This window comes from Balaenoptera physalus (assembly GCF_965194825.1).
Source record: "Balaenoptera physalus genome assembly, chromosome: 15".
Taxonomy (NCBI): Eukaryota; Metazoa; Chordata; class Mammalia; order Artiodactyla; family Balaenopteridae; genus Balaenoptera; species Balaenoptera physalus.
In genome coordinates this window covers 83,875,865-83,899,416 of record NC_138894.1, presented here as the reverse complement: position 1 = coordinate 83,899,416, position 23,552 = coordinate 83,875,865, and the positions used below count along the sequence as shown (strand labels likewise).

At 35.7% G+C, this 23,552-nt stretch overlaps 2 long non-coding RNA genes across 2 annotated transcripts in view; one reads left to right on the top strand and one right to left on the bottom strand.

The window, feature by feature from the left end:
* LOC309643628 overlaps nucleotides 1-23,552 on the bottom strand; it is a 353,895-nt gene that overhangs the window by 157,890 nt on the left and 172,453 nt on the right. The gene's annotated exons all lie outside the window — the stretch shown is intronic.
* LOC309643631 lies at nucleotides 826-22,684 on the top strand. The gene is made up of 2 exons (XR_014253914.1): nucleotides 826-9,377; nucleotides 9,696-22,684. It is a non-coding gene; the product is annotated as an uncharacterized lncRNA (long non-coding RNA).

The window sequence follows — 23,552 nt, the reverse complement described above, 5'->3', positions numbered from 1 at the left end:
AAGAATACCTGTGTTATAATATAAAACAATACTAACGATGTATGCATGTTGAGTTTTACAAGTTTGGGTCTCAGAGTTTCTAACCAAGTACTTGTCACATCAATATGACACTGTCCTCAGAATCCCAAAATTCTGGAACTGAATTTGTTGGGCTGAATCATCTCACGGCCCAAGGATTTAAACTTTGTAAAATAAGCCACAAGTTGGATATACTTCAGGGTCAAGTGTACGTTCTAGTGAATAGAATGAGGCTTCAGTGCCCAACAGCCTTGATCAGAGAGTAATGTCTCAGTGGTACTAAATCTGAATCCATGTTCACCTTCTTTGGTGTATCCAGAGGGCTTTTTGAACCAATAACCTTAGACACAACAGAATACCTTTCACCAAGATGTGCTATAATGCCATGCCTTTGGCTTTCATGAGGGGTTCAATAAAGCACAAGCTATACGAAAACCACTCTGAATTTGTTGTAAAACTATTGTCAAGAACATAACCATATCTGATTGCAAGTTATTTTTGTGAATAAAGGCCAGAATGAGTGTATTTCCTCTATTCTGTTGAGGAGGTATATCAAGTTTTCCTTACTGTTGTGGTTGCCAGGAAACTCATGTATAAATGTCATGATTGTAACTCCATAACTTCTCACAATCAGTATAGGAAAGAAAGAGGAGGTCAAAACTGTACTGATCATGAGAAATTATGGAGTTACGATTAAGACATTTACATTTACATATATACATATATGTATACATACACGTATATGTATATACACACACGCGTGTACACACACATATATGTGTATATATGTGTGTGTATATATATATACACACATATATATACACCTGGAATTAGGACACGAAGATCAGGAAGTGTCGCTCCAGTACGCGAAGCAAGAACTCTCATAAATATATGGTCCTGACCATCTGCAGATACTATTGCAGAAGGAACATCCACTTTCTGCCCATCTCCCAGTTTGGGAGAGAGACTCTGTTTTGCTGAAGGAGAAGCAGCATAGTTCATATTGTGGCGGCAATAACCCTTCGCTCTGGTCCTTGCCCCTGGAAGAGATTGGTCAGGAACGGAGAAAAAGCATAACCCTTATAGATGTAGAGCTGAGCACGTGAATGCTCAGTACAGAGAGGCCAGGAACTGAGGCTAGGTGGCAGGCAGAGGAATGCCGAATGGGCCCTAAATGATGGAGGGGAAAGTGTTTGGAGAGGTGCTGGAGGGTTGTGATGGTAGGGAAGGGGTGGAGAAAGGACAGAAGAATTTAGCAGGAAGCTGGAGTCTAAGTTGGCAGAAATGATCAAGGGAAATGTTTTGGAATAGGACTGTTTATATTCCTTTGAAATTATCTAATCAACAAAAGTGTAAGAAAATCTAGTTCATCATTATATTATTACCAAAATCATGTCTTTCAGTTTGTATATAAGGAGGATGCTGATGGAGAGGCAGACAGGTGACAGGATTTAGGGAATGTTATCAGGGGGAAAAGATTGGGGTCCCTGTTTAGTTGAATATTAACATGAAATAAAAAGAAAAAAACAGGGCAAAAAGGTAAAATGTGGAAAATGAGAATTGAATATTAGCAGGTAACTGGAGTGAGAGGTCATTGGCAGAAACATGAGGGCTTGAGCACCTGCAAACCCATGTGGACAGGCCATTCCCCATGGGACACGGAATTCAGGAAGAAGGCTCATAGCGACAGCGTCTAAGTCTCAGAGACAGTAGGGAGATCTTGCTAGTCTATATTTGCAAATATATTGATATTTCAGGTCTCTCAGGGAGGCCTCAACCTGAGATTTTCAAGCTTCCTTTTTACCAGTCGATGTGGGTCACAGCACATGAGTGTGGAGATTGCCTAGTAATACAGGAAAGGGCATAGGATGGATGTGCTCAGTGTCAAGGAGACACATCAGGTATCAAAAGAGAGGTTTCTGTAAGTTAGACTGTCCAGAACAGGCTTTATGTAGGATGCAGATTAGACACAGACTTTGAAGGATAACAACTTCTCTATGCTTATTTGTTGACCTACTGGATGAATGCATGAATATTTAGACTGCTGGTACTCTAAAAATGTACTTTGTATATCTCTTAATAAAAGCTATGAAGCCACGAGAAATGCCGTCTGAAGTCCTTAATAACTTGGGCCCAGATCTAGGAACAGAGTAGAATAAATAGATATTTAATTTTATTCTATATATGTGATTTATTTGTGAGTTACTGTCAAGGAAGCAAATTACCAGTGTATTACTATATTGGAAATGGTAAGTCCACATCTGACTTTGGAGAGAATAAATTCTAAGCAACAAAAAAGACTAATTAGCTGTCATAACTTGGATCACCCATGTGAAAGGAATTCAGTTTTAAGATGCTTTATCACTAGAACTTTGAACTCAAAAAGCAAAGTTATAATTTAGAATATGGTTAAAACACCTAATATCTGGTGATATGTTTCTCAGTTTAAGAAGAAAAAACTTTAAAGTCTACATTCTATTATTCTATGTGTATATATGTTGGGTTTTATTAAAAATTTTATGAATCATTTATAACCTGCCTATTTCCAAGGAAAACAATTATTTGATATAATAGTTAAAAAGACAATAAATTGAATACCAGAAAGCACATACAAAGAAGGGTGTGGTAGAGTCTTTAAAAAGTGGTGCCTTGAAACAATACTTAGATAGAAGGGATAAGATTGAAATTTCATAGCTGCCTTTCACTCACCAAGCTCTTTATTCCCTTCTACCTGAATGCATTCACAGGTATTTACCCTTTTTGTCACCTAACTGAGTATTTGATTTGCTCAGCACATGTTATAAATGTGTTAATTTAGATTATAAAAGCCTAGAGGATTTATATAGTTTTCCTATAAATAAGTACTTAAAAATAATAGTGATGTGTATGTAGTGCTGTAAGGTCTACAAAACACATTCACATACATCCCATGATATCAGTCTCCAAACACTTGGGAACTAGAACTTTCATATGCTGTGTTCTAACACCGTGTCTACTTTGTAAAGTGTTTCCCCCACTATTCTCATTTTACCCTCAGACTGTGAAGTAGTAAAGACTTTCTTATTCTCAGTTTATAGATGAAGAAACTAAAATGCTACCACCAAGTTGAATTATTACTTAGAATGATCCTTAAGAAAACGTATACATACCCCTGCTTATAAATTCATTTACTTCTACTCTTTGACTTACAGATCTTATTTTTACTTTTTCAGAAACTTCAATATTAGTGTTGCATTATTTCCCCCATCTTAGTAAAAAACAAAAAATCATTATCAGCTCCAAGAGGTATATTTGTCTTCCAATTCCAGCAACATGGTAGACTGACCTAAAGTGGAGTCCCTTTTTCCACAAATAAAATATTACCAACAGAAAAGTTTTTAAAGTACATAAAAGGGCTCACAAGAGAAATGCCCAGCTGTCAGAAATAAAAAGCTAATTGAAAGACAGAGGCTGAAATAATAACGTATAAAACTTGCAGAAGGCAACTACACCAGTACTTACAGGGGTATATACATCGGCAAACATATATACATATGGAAACCTATAAGCTAAATGTGTAACTTAAGGTACTCTAAAGAAAGTTGGAGGAAGGAAATAGTATTAAAGAGCAAAATAAAATAGAGAAAAACAAATTCAAAACTTATTCTTTGAAAGGCTAATAAAATAGTCAAATTCATCACAAAACTAGTCAAGAAAAAAATTTTAAATGGGATATAACTACAGGTACAGTGGAGACTTCTTCCATTCTTTATAGAATGTTGGAAATCGTTTTATGTCAGTAAATTTGAAAACTAGGATGCGACAAAAAATTTTACAGAAAAAAAGTGGTAAATTATCAATACTGATCTAAGAAAAATAGATAAACTGAGTATCTATTAAAGAAATTAAATTGAGAGTTTAAAAAAATTCATCTCATTACCCCCACCTTTTCATAACCCTTGTCTTCCCACAAACCCAAACATCAACACCATCAGACTCAGACAGTTTTACAGACAACTTTTATTAAACCTTCAAGGAACACAAAAGCTCTGTCTTATACAAACTGTTCCAGAGAATAATAAAAGAAAGAATTCTCCCAAACTCATTTTATGAGGCTAGGATGACCTTGATTCCAATACATGAAAACGGAGGAAAATTATAGACAGATTTCACATACTAACATAAATGCTAATATCCTCCACATAAAATAAACAAAATCTTTCCACCTTCTTCTTCCCACAGTTATCAGAGACCAAGAGGAGATACTTACAATAGACGTAAACCAGCCTTCCCCAGTCATCCTTTATCATCAGTCAAGAATGTGGAGTACTGGCTACTCTCCCCCGAAGAGATGAAGTGGGAGCCCCTCGCTGGATCTATGACCACACCCTCCACCCTCAGGGCTTCAACCTCCTCCTGTACCATCAGGAATCAGGAGAGGGCTTACCAGCACTGAAGAAGGATTCCTAGTGGAACTAAGTCTATGCCCCCCAGACCTTTGGGCCTCTTTGAACAGGGTCAAAAGGAAACCCATAGGGTTCTACATGTAATGAGCTCAGAAGTCACCACTCCATCTTAACAAAAAGTAAAAACTGAACAGACTGAATCAACATTTCTTGGATCCATAAGAGAGAGAAGGACACAGGGCAGAGTATGGCCCCCAAAACTGGAGAGAGAGACAGGAAAATGCAAGAGGTCATGGCTCAGCAGAAGAGAGACTCATGAGCAGAAACTGCAGTGGGAACCAATGTAAGGTAGGAAAACTTGAACCGTAACTGATGAACCGCTGTAAGCTCAGTGTAGACAACTCTGAGAGTTAAAAACTCCACAGAGGACCACTCACTGGGGGGTCCAAGAATTTTTTGAGATTTACCTTCAGGAGCTCGACCAGGTTTTCACAGTAAATGTTGGAGAAAAAGCCCCTGTGCTTCTGGCAGGAGAAGGGAAAAGAAACCATTTTGAAATACACCAGATCACTCTGTTCTTAATAAAACCTGTCCACAGGAAAAATCAGTTAACCAGAGGTAACCTGATGAGGTATTATCAGAGCCTAACTGATCTGCGGGAAGGGAAATACCTAACTCCAGTCCTCTTTAGCCTTCCACGTGGGAGAAGCGAACTACCCAACTCCAGCTCACTCTAGCCATCCTGTACCATATAAGAGGGGAGAGAAAAACTGAGAGACAGTTGTGAAGTTCACAGCCCAGAGTCTTTTGTTAAAAGACTGAGACCTAATTGTAGGACTATGGAACACTTCCCCTCCTCCCACATCCTACCACCATACTGTTAAAGGCCTATTAACAGTAGTTCCTTTGACCTGCTATATCATGTCTGGTTATCAAGAAAAAAAAAAAAAAAAAATTACATGGCATACCAAACAGCAAAAAAACACAGTTTGAAGAGACAGAACAAGTATCAGAAATAGACATGGTAGAAATGTTGAAATTGTCAGTCTGGGGATTTAAAAAGACTGTGATTAATATGCTAAGGGCTCTAATGGATAAACTAGACAACATGCAAGAACAGATAGGCAATCTAAGTAGAGAAATGGAAATCCTAAGAAAGAAATTTTAAAAAAATGCTAGAGATCAAGAACAGTATATCATAAATGAAGAATGCCTTTGATGGGCTTATTAGTAGACTAGACAAGTCTGAGGAAAGAATTTCTAAGTTAGAGGCTATATCAATAGAAACCTTCAACTCTGAAAAGCAAAGAAACAAAGACTGAAAAAATAGAACAGAATATTCAAGGACTATGGGACAACTACAAAAGGTATAACATATACATAATGGGAATGCCAGAAGGAAAGAAAGAAAGGAACAGAAGAAATATTTGAAACAATAAAGACTAAGAATTTCCTCCCAAATAATGTCAGACATCAAGTCACAGATCTAGGAACCTCAGAAAACACCAAGCAGGATGCCAAGAAAAAAATTCACCTAGGGACTTCCTTGGTGGTCCAGTGGTTAAGACTTCACCTTCCAATGCAGAGGGTGCAGGTTCAATCCCTGGTCGGGGAGCTAAGATCCCACATGCCTCAGGGCCAAAAAACCAAATCACAAAACAGAAGTAATACTTTAACAAATTCAATAAAGACTTTAAAAATGGTCCACATCAAAAAATATCTTAAAAAAAAAATTCACCTAGCCATATCATTTTCAAATAACAAAGAAGCAAAGAGAAAGAAAAAGATGTTGAAAGAAGCCAGAGGAGGAAAACACCTTAGAGGTACAAAGATAAGAATCCCATCTGCCTTCTCCTCAGAAACCACGCATGCAAGAAGAGAGTGGTGTGGAATATTTAAAGTGTTGAAAAGAAAAAAAAAAACAAAAGAAAGCACCAACCTAGAATTCTGAGAAATTATCTTTTTAAAATAAAGGAGAAATACTTTCTCAGACAAACAAAAATTGAGGGAGTTTGCTTCTTGTAGACCTGTCTTGCAAGAAACGTTAAAAGAATATTTTTTAGAGAGAAGAAAAATAACATGGATAAGCTACTCAGATCTACATAAAGAAAGAAAAAGCATTAAAGAAGGAATAAGTGAAGGTAAAATTAAAATTTTTTTTTCTTATTCTTAATTGATCTAACAGATATAACAGATATTACTTGTTCCAAATAATAGAAACAATGTATTCAATTATATATGCTTATGTATCAATATATATCATGCATCTATACATATATGTATATATACTTGTGTATACACATATGTATATGTATACATATATATGCACATGCATACTAAATATATGTGCTTAAGTATGCTTATATATGTGTAAAACAAATGACAGCAATGATACAAGGGACAGGAGAGGGAGGAATTAGGATTATTTTGTTATTATAAGGCAGTCACACTACCCATGAAATAATGTAGTATTACTTGAAAGTGGAAGTGGACTTGGATTTGTTGTAAATGTATATTGTAAACTCTAGGGCAAACATTTAAAAAGTAATAAAAGAAGTATAACTGATATGCTAAGAGAGAAGATAGAATTATACGAAATGCTAAAGTAAAACCACAAAAGGCAGAATAAGAGTGGAAGGCAAAAATAGGACAAAAAACAAAGGCAACATAAAGAAAAAGCTAACAAATATGGTATATATTAATCTGATTATCAGTAATCACTTTGAATATCAATATTCTAACTGCACCAATTAAAAAACAGAAATTGACAGAGGGAACCAAAAAATTAGGTCCAACTCTATGCTGTCCACAAGAATGTCATTTTAGATATAAAGACACATATACATTAGAAATAAGTGGAAGGGGGCAGGATCAAGATGGCAGGGTAGGAAGACCCCGAGCTCACCTCCCCCCATAAACACATCAAAACTACAACTACATATAGAGCAGCTCTTACTGAGAACAACCTGAAGACTAGTAGGACGGCTCTTTTTCAACCGAAGCTATAAAGAAAGAACCACACAGAGTCTGGTAGGAGGGGAGGAGAAGTAGGGATTCACACCCCTAGTGGGTCACCCAAAAGAGGATTAGGATACCACAGGCTTGGGAATACTTCCTAAGGAGAGAAGAGTTAAAGTCCCCCCCCCACACACACACACACATGCACACAGTGAAGAAAAAGAAGAGACAGCTCAAAAGTGTGGCTCCAACGCCTTGGGCCAGATCCTGCCTCTAACCAAGGCAGATACCATTCATAGAAGCATTATTTACAGTAGTCAAGGTATGGAAGCAACCTAAGTGTCCACCAACAGATGAATAGATAAAGAAGATATGGTGTATATATATATATATATATATATATATATATATATATATATATATATACCATATATATAAATATAATTATATATATATATTTAATGGAATATCAGCCATAAAAAGAATGAAATTTTGCCATTTGCAACAACATGGATGGACCTGGAGGGAACTATGCTTAGTGAAATAAGTCAGACAGAAAAAGACAAATACTGTATGCTTTTACTTATATGTGATATCTAAAAAATAAAACAAACTAATGAATCTAACAAAACAGAAACAGAGAACAAACTAGTGGTTACCAGTGGACAGCCAGGGAATTCCTTAAACAACACACTTGTAAACAAAGAAGGAATCTTAAGATAAATTTTAAAATATTTTGAACTAAATAAAGGTGAAAACACAACTTGTAAAAATTTGTGAGATAGAGCCAAAGCAGTGCTTAGCAGGAAACTTATAACGTTGAATGCATATATTAGAAACGAAAAAGATCTAAAATCACTAATCTAAGTTTTCACCTTGGGAAACTAAAAACAGAGGGGCAAATTAAATACAAAATAAGTAGAAGAAAGGAAATAATAAGAATTAGAACAAAAATCAATAAAATTAAAAACAGGAAATCAATAAAGAAAATAAAGAAACCAAAAGCTGGTTCTCTGAAGAAAAAATCAATATAATTAATAAGTTCCTAGACAAGCTAAGAAAAAAAAAGAGAGGACACAAATTACTAATATCAGAAATGAAAGAGGGCACATCAGTACAGATACCAAGAACATTAAAAGAATAATTAAGGAATACTATGAACAATTCCATGCCCACAAATTTGGTCACCTAGATGAAATGGACCAATTCTTTGAAGACACAATTTCCCAAAACTTACACAAGAAGAAATAGACAATGTGAATAAGCCTATTAAAGAAACTGAATCAGTAATTAATGGTCTTCTAAAACATAAAGCATCGGGCCCAGATGGGTTCACTGGTGAATTCTACCAAACATTAAAAGTATAAATTATGACAATTCTTTACAATCTCTTTCAGAGGATAGAAGCAGAAGGAATACTTCTTAACTTGTTCTATGAGGCTAATATTAACTTTTATACCAAAACCAGGCAAAGATAGTACAGGTAAAGAAAAACACAGATCAATCTTTCTTATGAACATAGATGTAAAACTCCTCAACAAAATATTAAAACCTCAAATCCAACAATGTATAAAGTGAATTATATACCATGACCAAGTGGGCTATATCCCAGGTATAGAAGGTTGTTTCAACATTTGAAAATCAATTAATATAAATCATCACATCAACAAGCTAAAAAAGAAAAATCCACATGATCATATCAATAGATTAAAAAAAAGGGATTTGACAAAATCCAACATCCATTCATGATAAAAAGAAAAATTCTCAGTAAACTAGGAATAAAGGGAGACCTCCTCAAACTGATAAGAAATATGTACCAAAAAACCTGAAACAAACAAAAACCCCTACAGCTAACATCATAATTAATGACGTATGAAACTCTACTTTTCTAGTAGAAAACTAGAAGCTCTCCTACTAAGATCAGAAACAAGGCAAGGGTGATCCTCTCACCGCTCCTTTTCAACATCATACTGGAAGTACTAGCTAACGTAACACGACAAATCAAGGAAATAAAAGGTATACAGGGGCTTCCCTGGTGGCGCAGTGGTTGAGAGTCTGCCTGCCAATGCAGGGGACACGGGTTCGAGCCCTGGTCTGGGAAGATCCCACATGCCGCGGAGCAACTGGGCCCGTGAGCCACAACTACTGAGCCTGCGCTCTAGAGCCTGTGCTCCGCAACAAGAGAGGCCGCGATAGTGAGAGGCCCACGCACCGCGATGAGTGGCCCCCACTTGCCGCAACTAGAGAAAGCCCTCGCACAGAAACGAAGACCCAACACAGCCATAAATAAAATAAATAAATAAATTAATTAATTAATTAAAAAAAAAAAAAAAGGTATACAAATTGGGAAGGAAGAAATAAAACTGTCTTTTCACAGGTGAAATGGTCATCTATGTATAAAATCCAAAAGAAATGACAGAAAACTCCTGGAACTAATAAGTGATTATCACAAGGCTGCAGGATACAAGATTAGTTTATAAAAATTAAGTGCTTTCTTACATTCAGCAATGAACAAAAGGGGATTTGAAATTAAAAACACAGTATTATTTATATTAGCACCTAGGTATAAATCTAACAAAATATGTACATGACCTATATGAAGAAAATTGCAAGATTCTGATGAATGAAATTAAAGAAATAAATAGATGGAGAGAGATTTCATGTTCATGGATAAAAAGACTCAATATTGTCAAGTTGTCATTTCTTCTCAACATGATCTATAGATTCAGTGAAATTCCAATCAAAATCTCAGCATGTTATTTGGTGGATATTGACAAACTGATTCTGAGGTTTATATGGCGAGGCAAAAGTTTCAAAATACCCAAAAAAATATTGCAAGTAGGAAAATAAAGTTGAATAACTGACATTACCAGACATCAAGACTTACTGTAAATCTCCAGTAATCAAGACAGTGTGGCATTGTCAAAAAAACAGACAAATAGATCAGTGGAACAGACTAGAGAGCCCAGAAATAGACCCATATAAATACAGTCAACTGACCTTTGACAAAGGAGCAAAGGCAATACAATGGAGAAGCTGGTAATTCATATGCAAAAAAAAAGTATCTAGATACAGACCTTAACACATTTCACAAAAATTAACTCAAAATGGACCATAGTTTTAAATGTAAGACACAAAACTATAAGACTCTTAGAAAATAACATAGGAGAAAACATAAACAACCTTGTATATGGCAATGACCTTTAGAGGCAAAACAAAAGCACAATCCACTAAAAAAAAAAAATAATGGACAACCTGGACTTCATTAAAATTAGAAACTTCTGCTCTGTAAAAACAGTGCCAAGAGAATGAAAAGGCAAGCCACAGACCGGGAGAAAATATTTGCAAACAATACATCTGATAAAGGAATGTTATTCAAAATATACAAAGAACTCTTAAAACTCAACAGTAGAAAAGCAAACAACTTGATTTTAAAATGGGCATAAGACCTTAACAGACAACTTAGCAAAGAAGATATATAAATGGCAGATAGTATGTGAAAAAATGCTCCACATCACATGTCATCAGGGCAATGCAAATTATAAAAACAATGAGATATCACTACACACCTATTAGAATGGCCAAAATCTGACAACACCAAATTCTGGAGAGCATGTGGAGTAACTAGAACTCTTGCTCATCGCTGGTGGGAATGCAAAATGGCACAGTCATTTTGGAAGACAGTATGATGGTTTCTTACAAAACTTGTTATTTATCCAAAGGAGCTGAAAACTTAGGTCCACATAAAAATCTGCACACAGATGTTTATAGCAGCTTTCTTTTTCCATAATTGCCAAAACTTGGAAGCAACCAAGATTTCCTTCAGTAGGTGAATAAACTGTGGTATATACAGACAATGGAATATTAATCAGCAATAAAAATAAATGATCTATCAAGCCATAAAAATACAAGGAGGAACTTTAATGCACATTACTAAGTGAAAGAAGTTAATCTGAAAAGGTTACACACTGTATGATTCTAATTATATGACATTCTGAAAAAGGCAAAACTAGGAAGACAGTAATAAGATCAATGGTTGCTAGGGGCTGGATGGGGTGAAGAGGGACAAATAGGTAGAGCACAGAGGATTTTAGGGCAGTGAAACTACTCTGTATGGTACTATAATGATGGATACATGTCATTATACATCTGTCCAAACTCATAGAATGTACTACACCAAGAGTGAATCATAATGTGAAATATGGACTTTGGGTGATTATGGTATTTCAATATAGGTTTAGCAAATGTAACTAATATACCACTCTGATGGGGGATGTTGATAATTAGGGAGGCTATGCATGTGTGGGGTCAGGAGGTATATAGGAAATCTGTACCTTCTTTCAATGTTGTCGTGTACCTAAAACTGCTCTAAAAAATTAACTCTTAAAAAAATAGAACCCAGACATCCCCTCCCTACCCCACTAGTTCACACAGCCTCATCCCTATTACCCACGCTGTATCTATGGAGCCTAATTTTACTATGTTCATTATACCCAGTTATCACTACAAGACAGACTTTTGAGTTACCTCTCAACTCCATCATTCTAACCTTAAATTTCTATGAATATGCTTTATTCCATTCTCATCTCCTAACACCACCTCAATTTTTAAATTCGGTCTACCATGATCTCTGGAGCTCGTTGTCAATTAATTGTAATATTTACTGTGTACTCAAAATCATCTCTAAACATCCTTTATCCTCTTGTTCTTACAGCAATGTGACTCTCCTCTGAAACGTTGCTTCTACACAGCTAGCCCTCTTAATTGCAAAAGGGGCAAGTATCCTCTGTGCCCCTAATTGCCACTTCTAAATCATTCTCCCTTACTCCTCACTTAAAACCCCAGCTTTAAATTTCATGGCATCAGATTATATCACTGCTACCATTACTTGCTGGTATCATCCACCTGTTCCCCTTCAAGTCTCAATGTTCATAGCTCTTGGCTCACTGCTTGTACCATTATTCCTATCTTCATTCTTGGTGATTTCACAGTGCATAAAGATGATTCTTCCAACACCTATTAATTTCTCGAACACCTCTCTTCAGATAATCTTGTTCTAGGCACTCATTCTCATGGTTATATACCAGAACTTACATTTCTATAACATTTCTATAACTTGCAGTCTCTATATAATTTCAGTTGCATGCATTCCATTCTCTGACCATCACTTCTGTTTTCCTAGTTCTTTCTTCCTAATACCGTGATTCCAACCATAGACACTCAATGTTTATGGACAATTTGAATGTAATCCATTTCATTATCAGGTAAAAAGATTACTGATTACTGCAACACATGCAAAAAATAAGTATTTGAAAAGTTAACACCTGATTTTTAGTACAAATGTTTTAGCGAACTAGGAACAGAACAAATTACCTTAATTTGATCAGTGTTTCTAACAAAATCTATGAAACTAGTACATTTTAGAAGTACTCTTTTTTATCAAGAGAAAAAGGCTTGTTGTCACTCCTTCTATCCAACATTGTACTGGTGGTCCTAGCAAACACTACATTTAAAAAATAAAGATTATTGAATAAAAAATCTCATTGTTGACCGATATTATGATTGCATAGAGAAATGTAGAGTATTAGAACTGACTGAGGAAAGAGTAAATCAAGTTAGCTAGTTATAAGAGAAATACATAAAAATTGATTTATTTCTTGTATGCCAGAAACAATTAATTTAGAAGTGACATTAAAAATATATAGATACCATTCATAACAGCAACAAGCTTTATCAGATACCCAGGAATCGACTTAACAAAGTACATGCTAAATTTCACAGAAAGAAAAAAAAAACGTTATTAAGGAATATTAAAATTTCAAAATACATGGGTAGATATACCAAATTTATCGGCAATAATATTCAAAATCTAAAATATGGCAATTCTACCCAAATTAATTTATAGATTCAATGCAATTCTAAAAACATTCTAACATGTTTTTTAATGGAATTTGATAAGCAAAAATCAATATGGGATTTTAAAATACCAAGAAGAGCTAAGACAAATTTGAAGAAAAATAAGCAGAAATTCACCCTACTGAGCTTTCAAAATTTGAATTTAATATAAACACAAGGTTAGTTTATTGGTGAAAGGATAGACAAATAGACCAAAGAAACAGGAAAGAAATCCTAGTCAAACACATATAGAGGAACTTCATATACGTCAGAGATGACAAAATAAATCAGTAAGAAAGTCAGGAACTAGGCAATAAATGCTTCGGGGACAAATGCTTACTCATACGGAAAAAAAATTGAACTGTATCTCTGTCTCATATTTAGAAATAAATTTATGTGTAATAATATTCTAAATTTAAGTTCAAATATTTAAATTTAGGAGATAATAGAATAAAATATATATATAAATATATATTTTTTTCTCAAAATAGGAAAGAATTTTACAAACAAAATAAAAGTCTAACCATAATGGAAAAGATTGATAGTTTGTCAGCCCAAAAATTAAACTTCATTTTTTGTGTGTGTGTGCAGGGTTACCATGTTCAATAAAATGCAATGTGAATGTCTGAAGTTATGTATATGAATAGTACTGTGGTAATGTATATATTCAATAAAGAAACCAAGAAAAAACTTCAAAGCAAGCCACAGACCATAGGTTGGGAGAATATATTTATAAAATATGCAACTGATAAAAGAACAATACTGAGAATATATCAAGAACTCTCTCATTCGACAATATGAAGTCAAATAACTCAATAGAAAAGTGGAAAAATGGATGGCTTTTTAAAAATCACAGAGCAGAGACTTCCCTGGTGGTCCAGTGGTTAAGAATCTGCCTTCCAATGCAGGGGATGTGGGTTCAATCCCTGGTTGGGGAACTAAGATCCCACAAGAAGAGGGGCAACTAAGCCCACATGCTCTAGAGCCCATGCCACAACTAGAGAGAAGCCTGCATGATGCAATGAAAGATCCCACATGCCACAACAAAGATCCCGCGTGTGGCAACTGAGACCCGATGCAGCCAAATAAATAAATAATTTTTAAAAAATCACAGAGCAAGAAAAGAATACATAAATCTAGACACACATCTTACACTTTACACAAAAATTAACTCAAAATTGATCATTGGCCAAATGTAAAAATGCAAAACTATAAAACTTCTAAAAGAAAACATTTTAGAAAATCTGTGCCTTTGGGTTCAGTGATGAGATACAACACCAAAATCATAATTCATGAAAGAAAAAACAGATGTTCAACTTTATTAAAATTAAAACCTACTCTGCAAAAGATGATGTTAAAAGAATCAAAAGCCACACAATGGAAGAAAATATCACGTATCTGATAAAAGACTTGCACCTAAAATATACAAAGAACTCTTAAACTTCAACAATTAAAAAACAATTTTAATTTTTAAAAATAAGCAGAAGAGGGGCTTCCCTGGTGGCGCAGTGGTTAAGAATCCGCCTGCCAATGCAGGGGACCTGGGTTCAAGCCCTGGTCCAGGAAGATCCCACATGCAACTAAGCAACTAAGCCCGTTGCTCCACAACTACTGAGCCTGCACTCTAGAGCCTGTGTGCCACAACTACTGAGCCCATGTGTCACAACTACTGAAGCCCGTGCGCCTGGAGCCCGTGGTCTGCAACAAGAGAAGCCACAGCAATGAGAAGCCCGCACACCACAACAAAGAGTAGCCCCTGCTCAACGCAACTAAAGAAAACCCATGTGCAGCATTGAAGACCCAACGCAGCCAAAAAGAAATTAATTAATTAATTAATTTTAAAAAAATAAGCAAAATATTTGAACAGACAGCTCACAGAAGAAAATAGTATATATATCAAATAAACGTGAAAAGATGCTCAACATAATTTGTTATCAGTGAAATTGAAAAAAAAATTAAAACAGTGAGTAACTCTACACATCTATTGGACGACTACAACACAAAAATTGACAACACTAATTTCTGGTGAGCATTCAGAACAATACAAACTCTTATTCATTGCTAGTGGGAATGAAAATGATAAGACACTTTGGAAAAGAGTTTGACAGTTTCTCACAAAGCTAAGCATAGTCTTTCCATACAATCCAGCAATCAAGGTCCCAGGTATTTACCAAAGTGATTTAAAACTTATGTCTACACAAAAAAGTCTTCATATAAATGGTTACAGCAGCTTTATTCATAATCATCAAACCTGGAAGTAACCAAGACATCCTTCAGTAGGTGAATGTACAAACCGCACATCCAAGCAGTGGAATGCTCTTCAGCGATGAAAGAGAATGAGATATCAAGCAATGCAAAAGCACAGATGCATACTGCTAAGTGAAAGAAACCAATCTGAAGATTACTTACTGTATGATTCCAATTATATGACATTCTGGAAAAGACAAACCTATAAAGATGGTAAACAGATCAGTGGTGGCCAGGTGTTTGGGAAGCAACAGCATAAGAGATTTTTTTAGAGCAGTGAAACTAATCTGTATGATAGTTGCAATGGTGGATACATGCCATTATGCATTTTTCAAAACCCACAGAAATTTACAGCACAAATAGTGGCCTGAATGCATGTAAATTAAAAAACATTTACTGGGGGGTCAGAGGCGATACCAGGTCAGGATGCAGACTGAGACAAAAGATGTAACTTTATCTCACTGAAGAGAGTGTGAGAAAAAAAGGTGCTAACCTCAGTAACTATGGAAATGAGTGGCATCTATAGGATTAAAGCAAAAAGAACTGCACACAAGCACTGTACTCTAGCTGCCAAACTTGTTTCCCACAGGAATATGAGTTAACAACTCTGACACCACTATACATCTATACTGGAACTGAACAACTAAGTAATGGATGGCAATGGTGGGAACCAGACTTCTCACTTCTGGAGTGGGAGGTTACAGACGAGCAAGGGGAGAGGGTTGGAATGATTCACATAGTAATGGATTAGAGTTGGAAAGATCTTGGGTTAATATAGATGTAGATGGACACATATGGAAATATTTACAGATATGTTTATATATGTGGGTTAGTAGTCCTTCATATATTTTCTTGCTCTGTCAGCTGAAAGGGCCTAGAAGCAATGACACCCTAGTAGCAATGAGCACATCTAGCACCTAGATCTTGGTTTCTAATACCCTTCTGCAATAAAAGGAACCAGGGTCCCTTGGAGAAATGGCTGGGCATTCCAGGGAAGGGATGGAGAAATATAAAATATGAGCCTGGAACATCTTGTACTGTCAGAAAGTGAGGAAGTACTAAAAATCAAACACACAAACAAAAAAACCGATAATGATGAGAGTATGTCAAAGAGGCACAGGATCTAACTGAAAGAGTCCCCAGTGCCAAAGCTGGAACAATTTGAGCAGCAAAAAAATAAAGTGGTTTTGGCTATAACCCAAAGTACAAAATTAGTAAATGAATAAATTAATAAATAAAATAAATAGGGGGAATAGAAAAATATCCCATGAAGAAGAACTCCAAATAATTTATTTATGTAGATATTCTGTCTTCAAGGAGGTGAGGCATAACTCCTCACTCCTGTGTCTAGTCACTTAATTCCAAAAAGTACAGAATGGAAAGAGGAAAAAAGAGTACAGTGAGAGAACCTAACAAACACCACCTCAACCAGGTGATCAACATGAACCTCAACTGTGCTGAGTCATGTTCATAGTATGTGCCCTTGATCTGATGCGATGAGAATGGCAATTACCTCTGTGGGTCTTCCTCCTCAAAGTCCATAAATAGTCTAACCATGAGAAACACATCAGACAAATCCCAGTTGAGGACATTCCACAAAAACCTGACCAGGACTCCCTAAAACTCAAGGCAATAAAAACTAAGTAAAACCTGAAACTGTCATAGCCAAGAGGACCATAAGAAGACGTGATGAAAGTCTGATGTAGTATCCTGGGTAGGATTCTAGAACAGGAGAAAAGTACATTAGGTAAAAACTAAGGAAATCTGAATGAAGTGTGGACTTTAGTTAATAATAATGTATCAATGCTGATTTATTTATTGTGACGTATGTACCATATTAATATAAAATGTTAATTATAGGGATAACTGTATACAGGTATATATGGGAACTCTCTGTACTACATTCATAAATTTTTTGCAAATTTAATACTACTCTAAAATTAATAGTTTATTTTTAAAATCAGAAAAGTAAATAGACTGTCCAGTAAATTATTAATAAAAATTAATTCAACTTCACTAATAAACATGAATATAAATTTAAAAGGGAAAAATGAAGACATGTTTCTGATGGATTATCTTATATCAAACTAATCCTGCCAAGAACACCTATAAAAGATGAATAAATTGTTTAAACCTATTACAACAAGAGCATTCATTCTACCTCTACCTATTTGAAGGCAGCCAAGGACTTGTGGAACTTTGGTCAACATCCCTGTTCAATAAATTTTGACAAAAGTATACAGTTGTGTGACTACCCACAAACTATATGGAACATTTCCATCAAGTCAGCAAGTTTTCGCAATCCCCTTTATAGGTAATCCTCCTCTCACACCTAGAAAGGCAATTGCTCTCTTTCTGTCACTATACTTGCCTTTTCTGGCACTTCATACAAATAGACTACAGTACGTAGTATTTTGTGTCTGTCTTTTGTCACTAAGCTTAATGCTTCTGAGATTCAATCATGAATACATGGAGCAACATTTTGTTCCTTTTAATTGATAAGTAGTTTTCCTTTATATGTATATACCACAAAAATTTTAATCTATTCACCAGTTGATGGATATTTGGGTTGTTTCCCATTTAGTTTGATTATGAGTAAAGGTACTATAAGCATTCCCAAACAAAATTGTGTATGCATATGTTTTCATTTCTCTTGGATACATTTTAGAGTAGGAATATTGGGACATATGGTACGTGTATGATAACTTTATAAGAAAATACCAAAATGTTTTCCAAAGTGCCTACAACATTTTCATTTCCACTTGCAATATATGACAGTTCGAGTTTCAATGCCGCTTGGTATTTTTTTTAATTTAGCCATTCTAATAGGTGTGCAGTATATTTCATTGTGGTTTTAATTTGCATTCCTTTGATAACAATGACATTGAACATGTTTTCAGGTGTTACTGGCCATTCATACATCTTCTTTGATGTAATGTCTGCTTAGATTCTTTGTCATTTTAAAAAAAATTTTAGATTTTCTTTTCCTTCTTCTTTTTTTTGTTGTATGAGTTCTTTGTATCTTACAGGTACAAGTTCTCTCTCAAATTTTTTCTCCCAGTCTGTGGCTTATCGTTTAATTTTCTTAACAGTGTCTTTTCTTACAGTATATTTTGAAGAACAGAGGTTTTTATTTTATCTGTGCTTTTGGTGTATTAAGAAATGCTTGCCTAAGAAGGAGCAGTCCTAATGCTAATGAAATACACATCATCTCTTTTCAAAAGGAGACAGTCTGGGTGGCTGAGTAGTAGGAAGGCAGCAAGTTAGGCTGGGTGATAAATGGAGTGTGTAGGTGTCTAGGGGTTCAGGACTTCTGGACAAATACACTGTTCTCACCATAGGCCTTTGCAGTGAAACCAGACCCTACACTGTAACCTACACTGATCTGAGTCTTCATGCTCTCTGCTCTTCTGCTAGATAGAATCTTTTCTGTCCTTAAGTCCTCTATGGCCCTTTGGATATTACAGAGTGTTTTTAAATATTTTAATGTATTTGATCGCTACAGCCCTGTGAAGTAGGAATTAAATGTCTATTGCTTTGTTTTGTTTTGTTTTGTTTTGTTTGATGCACAAACTTCTACTATCCCATATTCATAGTTGAGAATTTAAGTGACTTGCCTAACGCCACATAAATATTGAGCAACAAAGTTAGGACTGGAGCCCAAGTCTCCTGACACAAAACATGGTATCTCCTGCTTTCCTTACTTAAATGCTTGAGCAACTATGGCTAAACCCAAGTCCTCTCTGTGGATATGGTAGAGCCACGGTAGAGAGGTTGGGTTAGGGAAAGAGGCTATTCATAAAGAAGGTTTGGGAGAACCTGATAACACATTACCATCCCATGTCAAAACAAAAGGCATTGTGGTACAGTAGGAAATTAGATAAATGTGAGTTCTGAATCCAGTTTAGCTAGCTTTAAAAAATTTTGTCTTCTGAGTCAATGTGTTCGCCTAAAGTATTTGAGAAGATTAGTCTCTCACTCATTGGCTATGTATTTCTTAACTCTGATTAATCAGTGTCCTTTTAATAATATGAGCTAAAGTTTTTTGAGCATCTATGTATCAGATCCTGAAATCCATTTTATTTACTGCATTTAAACCTCAAAACATCTCTATGAAGTAGATAATCTCATCCCAATTTATCAAAAAATGAAACAGAGACTATGTCTTGCCTGAGCCCCCATAAAGCACATGCTAGAGATTTAAGATTTTCTGACTCCAAACCCATGCTCTCAGGCACTTAATCTATAATGCCTCTTGTATTTAAAATGAGCACATTCATTCTTACTGCATACAGTTGCTTTGCAAATTTGGAACAATTCATGTTAAAGTAGATTGTAAATACTTGTCGTTATTCAATTCCCTCCCTTTCTCATTGTATGAGAGGATTAAATTTCTTAACCCAACTTGCAGTTGCAGGGTGGGGGGTGTCTTATGATTAGTCCTTTCTGATGGGTTATGGACAGAACAGGCTTGTGCCGCATGGGGGATGGAAAATTTAATTGTCAGTATAAGATCATTCGGTTCTCATTCTGCCTGGGAGATTATGGAAGTGTGTGTATGGAAGTGCCATAATTTTCAAATACCCTGGAATGCTGAGCCAACACATGGAGGACAGCTGCCTTGGAAAGTTTTGCAGAGTGAACTTTGTATGAGAGAGATAAACTTGTCTTCAACCACTGATAGTTGGGGGTTGTTTGTTACCATAGCAAAACCTAATGCATCCTCATCTACACAACATAGCATCTAGGGTTGTAGTGAGAGCGGTCATATTTTAGTGGTGGTTGGTCTTGATGTTACTGTCCGTAAAGACCATCAGGCCATTTCCCAAAACAACCCCTTTATGGTCCTTGGCCTCTCTTTCATAGACAGGCAAAATATTCTCATTATCAAAGTAGCAAAATTAAAATGATGTCTTTGTAAAACATAATTCAATGACATAGACAAGGAATGGATATATTGTCTGCAGTGTTCAGCAGAAGTTTAAGCATCAGATAAACAGTCTTTTCCCTTGAGTTGATGCTCTCAATCTACTTACAAGTAATTATAAAGGCATTAAACTCACAAGCATGAATGGATTACAAACCATTCCACCACTAAGTGAATTTAAGCAGTCTTCTTGATCTCTATCAGGAAGGCCTTCCCCCCTTAACAAGTTCCACATTGCAGACAAACCTTTCTGCCATCTGCTCGAAGGGAAACATGTGGCAGGATCTTGCACTTGAACATTTTGCCCTTGGTAAGGAAAAAGACCTTAGGGACTTTTTTTTGGAAAACCACCCTCTTGGCACACAATTTGTAGCCAAGGTTTTCCCTGTGTCCCTTGTGCGAAATGATCTATTTTGATATGAATGTCACTTTGAATAAATGTGTATGAGGTCATATTTACATATGCTAACCGCTCGTGTGGTTTCTGGTGGTGACGGTGATGGTGGATCCCCATACGGCCAGACTGAGGATTTGAACTGGGTGATGATATCAATGTCTCCTAAGCCACAGAAGGAAATGAGCCATCTTTTAAAAGCTCCATAGCCGTTCTCCACTGTAGTTGCTGCATGTTGCACTGCCTTCCTCCTCTTTCTTCTTCATCGAGCTCATGCTTACTGACTCTTCTTAGATGCTTTCTTTGGCCATGCCATGTGGGTTAAGTAACTCTTCCCTTTGTTCCTTTTACCCTGTTCTTATCCCTCTCCTAGTATAATATGAAGGATATTCAGATATGATGTGGCTAGAGCTTTCTTGCTGACTGGAGGAAGTGTAATGATGTTTCAAAGCTGTATCATCACGTGTATTTTTTCCCCGCCATGGGCATCAATTTTCATATGAAACTTCAAGCAAGAATTGGAACATCCCACGATAGGTGATTTGAAGCATTCTCCTTCCCAAGACAGCACACATGAGATCAATTCTCCAGAAGCCACCAAAGAGAATTCAAATAGTTTCAAGAACTCTGAGATTAGAGAGGAGAAAAGATAGAGAGGATCATAGTCATCGAACTAAGAAAGAAGGCAACTGGCATTTCGCAGAGCATACTTGATGTAATCAAAGCCATCTGTATGGATGACTGCTACATACTCAGACTCTACAATCTGATCAAGTGTATTGGCCAAAGCTAAGGATTCAGTGTGACTAGTAACAAGGGTCCCAAGATGAGGCAAGAAGTAGACATCCAAACACACATTTAACTGGAACGAGAGCAAACATAGCAAATACCAAAGATGATCCAGTTTGGATCATAATCAGTTGCAGCTTTGTAATTCAAACATTGCAGTTTTATAATTCACACTAGAATCCTAGTGGGAGGTAAGGGTGAGGATTTTCAAACTCACACACAAAAAATTGACACATAAAATTTGTTTTATAATCAGCTGTATATGACTCATTCTTAACAACTTCTTCTATGGTCTTCAAATATTATTATAGATAAATGAGACTAGATGTTCCTGCCTGTTTCAATCAATTTTTAAGGGTAGATGTGAACAAAACTATGTAAGTTTTCCACTTTACAGAATCCTGTTTTAAGGAAGTGTTTTTCTGCCCAAGTGTACTAAATGTTGTAGTAGCACTTACCATGTTCTACATATCTGTCCATGGGCTTATTTCTTGTGAGGACAGTACCTCACACATTTTTTATGGCTCACGTGTGTAACATAACAATTAATGAATTAAGACATTAGTTAATATAACTGGCATGGCAGAAAACTATCATTCTAATCATTGGGTAGACAAGGGTTTCTTAAAATGACAAAGGAACTAGTAATACAAAAACTGAAAACTTGTTCATACTAAAATCAAAATATCTGTTATGATAAAACACTCTTAAAAAATCAAATTGTTAAGGTAGAGGTTGTGTGATATGTTATCACATATGTAACTGACATCAGCAAAAGCATAAAAAATATAATACTTCTACAAATCAAAAAGAAGACAAATAGACAAAAGACATAAATAGTTATTTTATAAAAGAGGAATTATAGGGACTTCCCTGGTGGCCCAGTGGGTAAGACTCCACTCCCCCAATGCAGGGGGCCCGGGTTCCATCCCTGGTTGGGGAACTAGATCCCGCATGCATGCCGCAACTAAGAGTTCGCATGCTGCAACTAAAGATCCCGCATGCCGCAATGAAGATCCTGCGTGCTGCAATGAAGACCCAGCACAGCCAAAATAAATAAATAAATAAATATTATTAATAAGTAAATAAAAGAAAAAAAGAGGAATTACATATGACCAATTAATATATGAAAAACCATTTGATTTCATTAGAGATGAGAGAAATGCAAATCAAGATCACAGTGAGATAACATTTTAGAACCATTCGATGGCAAAAACCAATGATAAGTTAGAAGGACCATGTTTTGTCTCTCAAAACTGGCATAATTTCACTGTGTACAGTACAAATAGGAAGACTTACTTACACATGAAATTCATTATTAACTCTGTACTCTTTAACCCTTGCTAGTTACCACAGTTCTCGATGACAAATGACATAGTGTTCTTATTTGACAGAAGGTTCCTCATGTAATATGTAGAACTGCTTTTAGAGTGTCATAAAATTTGATTTGTGCTATTCCTTGTCGAACATTAAATTGTAGTATTTAAACAAAAAAACAAGGACTAACATCTCCAATCTGAGTTTTGTTTTACATTACACTGAATGTTTCTGAAAGAATCACATGTTCCTAAGAGATAGAGACTGATTTCCTAACCTCTTTGTGTAAGTTCAAAAAAAAATGAAGGTTTAATAAATTTTTAGAAAAGTATAGTAAACACAGTATTAAGGATGATTGCCACCTTAACTGGGGAGAGAAAAGGAGATATAATGGGAAAATCACATAGCATGTTTTTGTCAATACTCTAGTTTCCACATTGGATGATGGGTGCATTGGTAGAAAAAAATTCTAGTTTAATTCCTAAAAGGTTTCTCTAAAACCAAACTAAAATCCTTAAACTATGAAGTTGGAAAGTAATGAGATTTGTAAATGCTTCTTCAATTTGAAGAAACTGCTTTTTGATCATATAAAAACAGCTGTGAAAAATACATTTAAAAATTT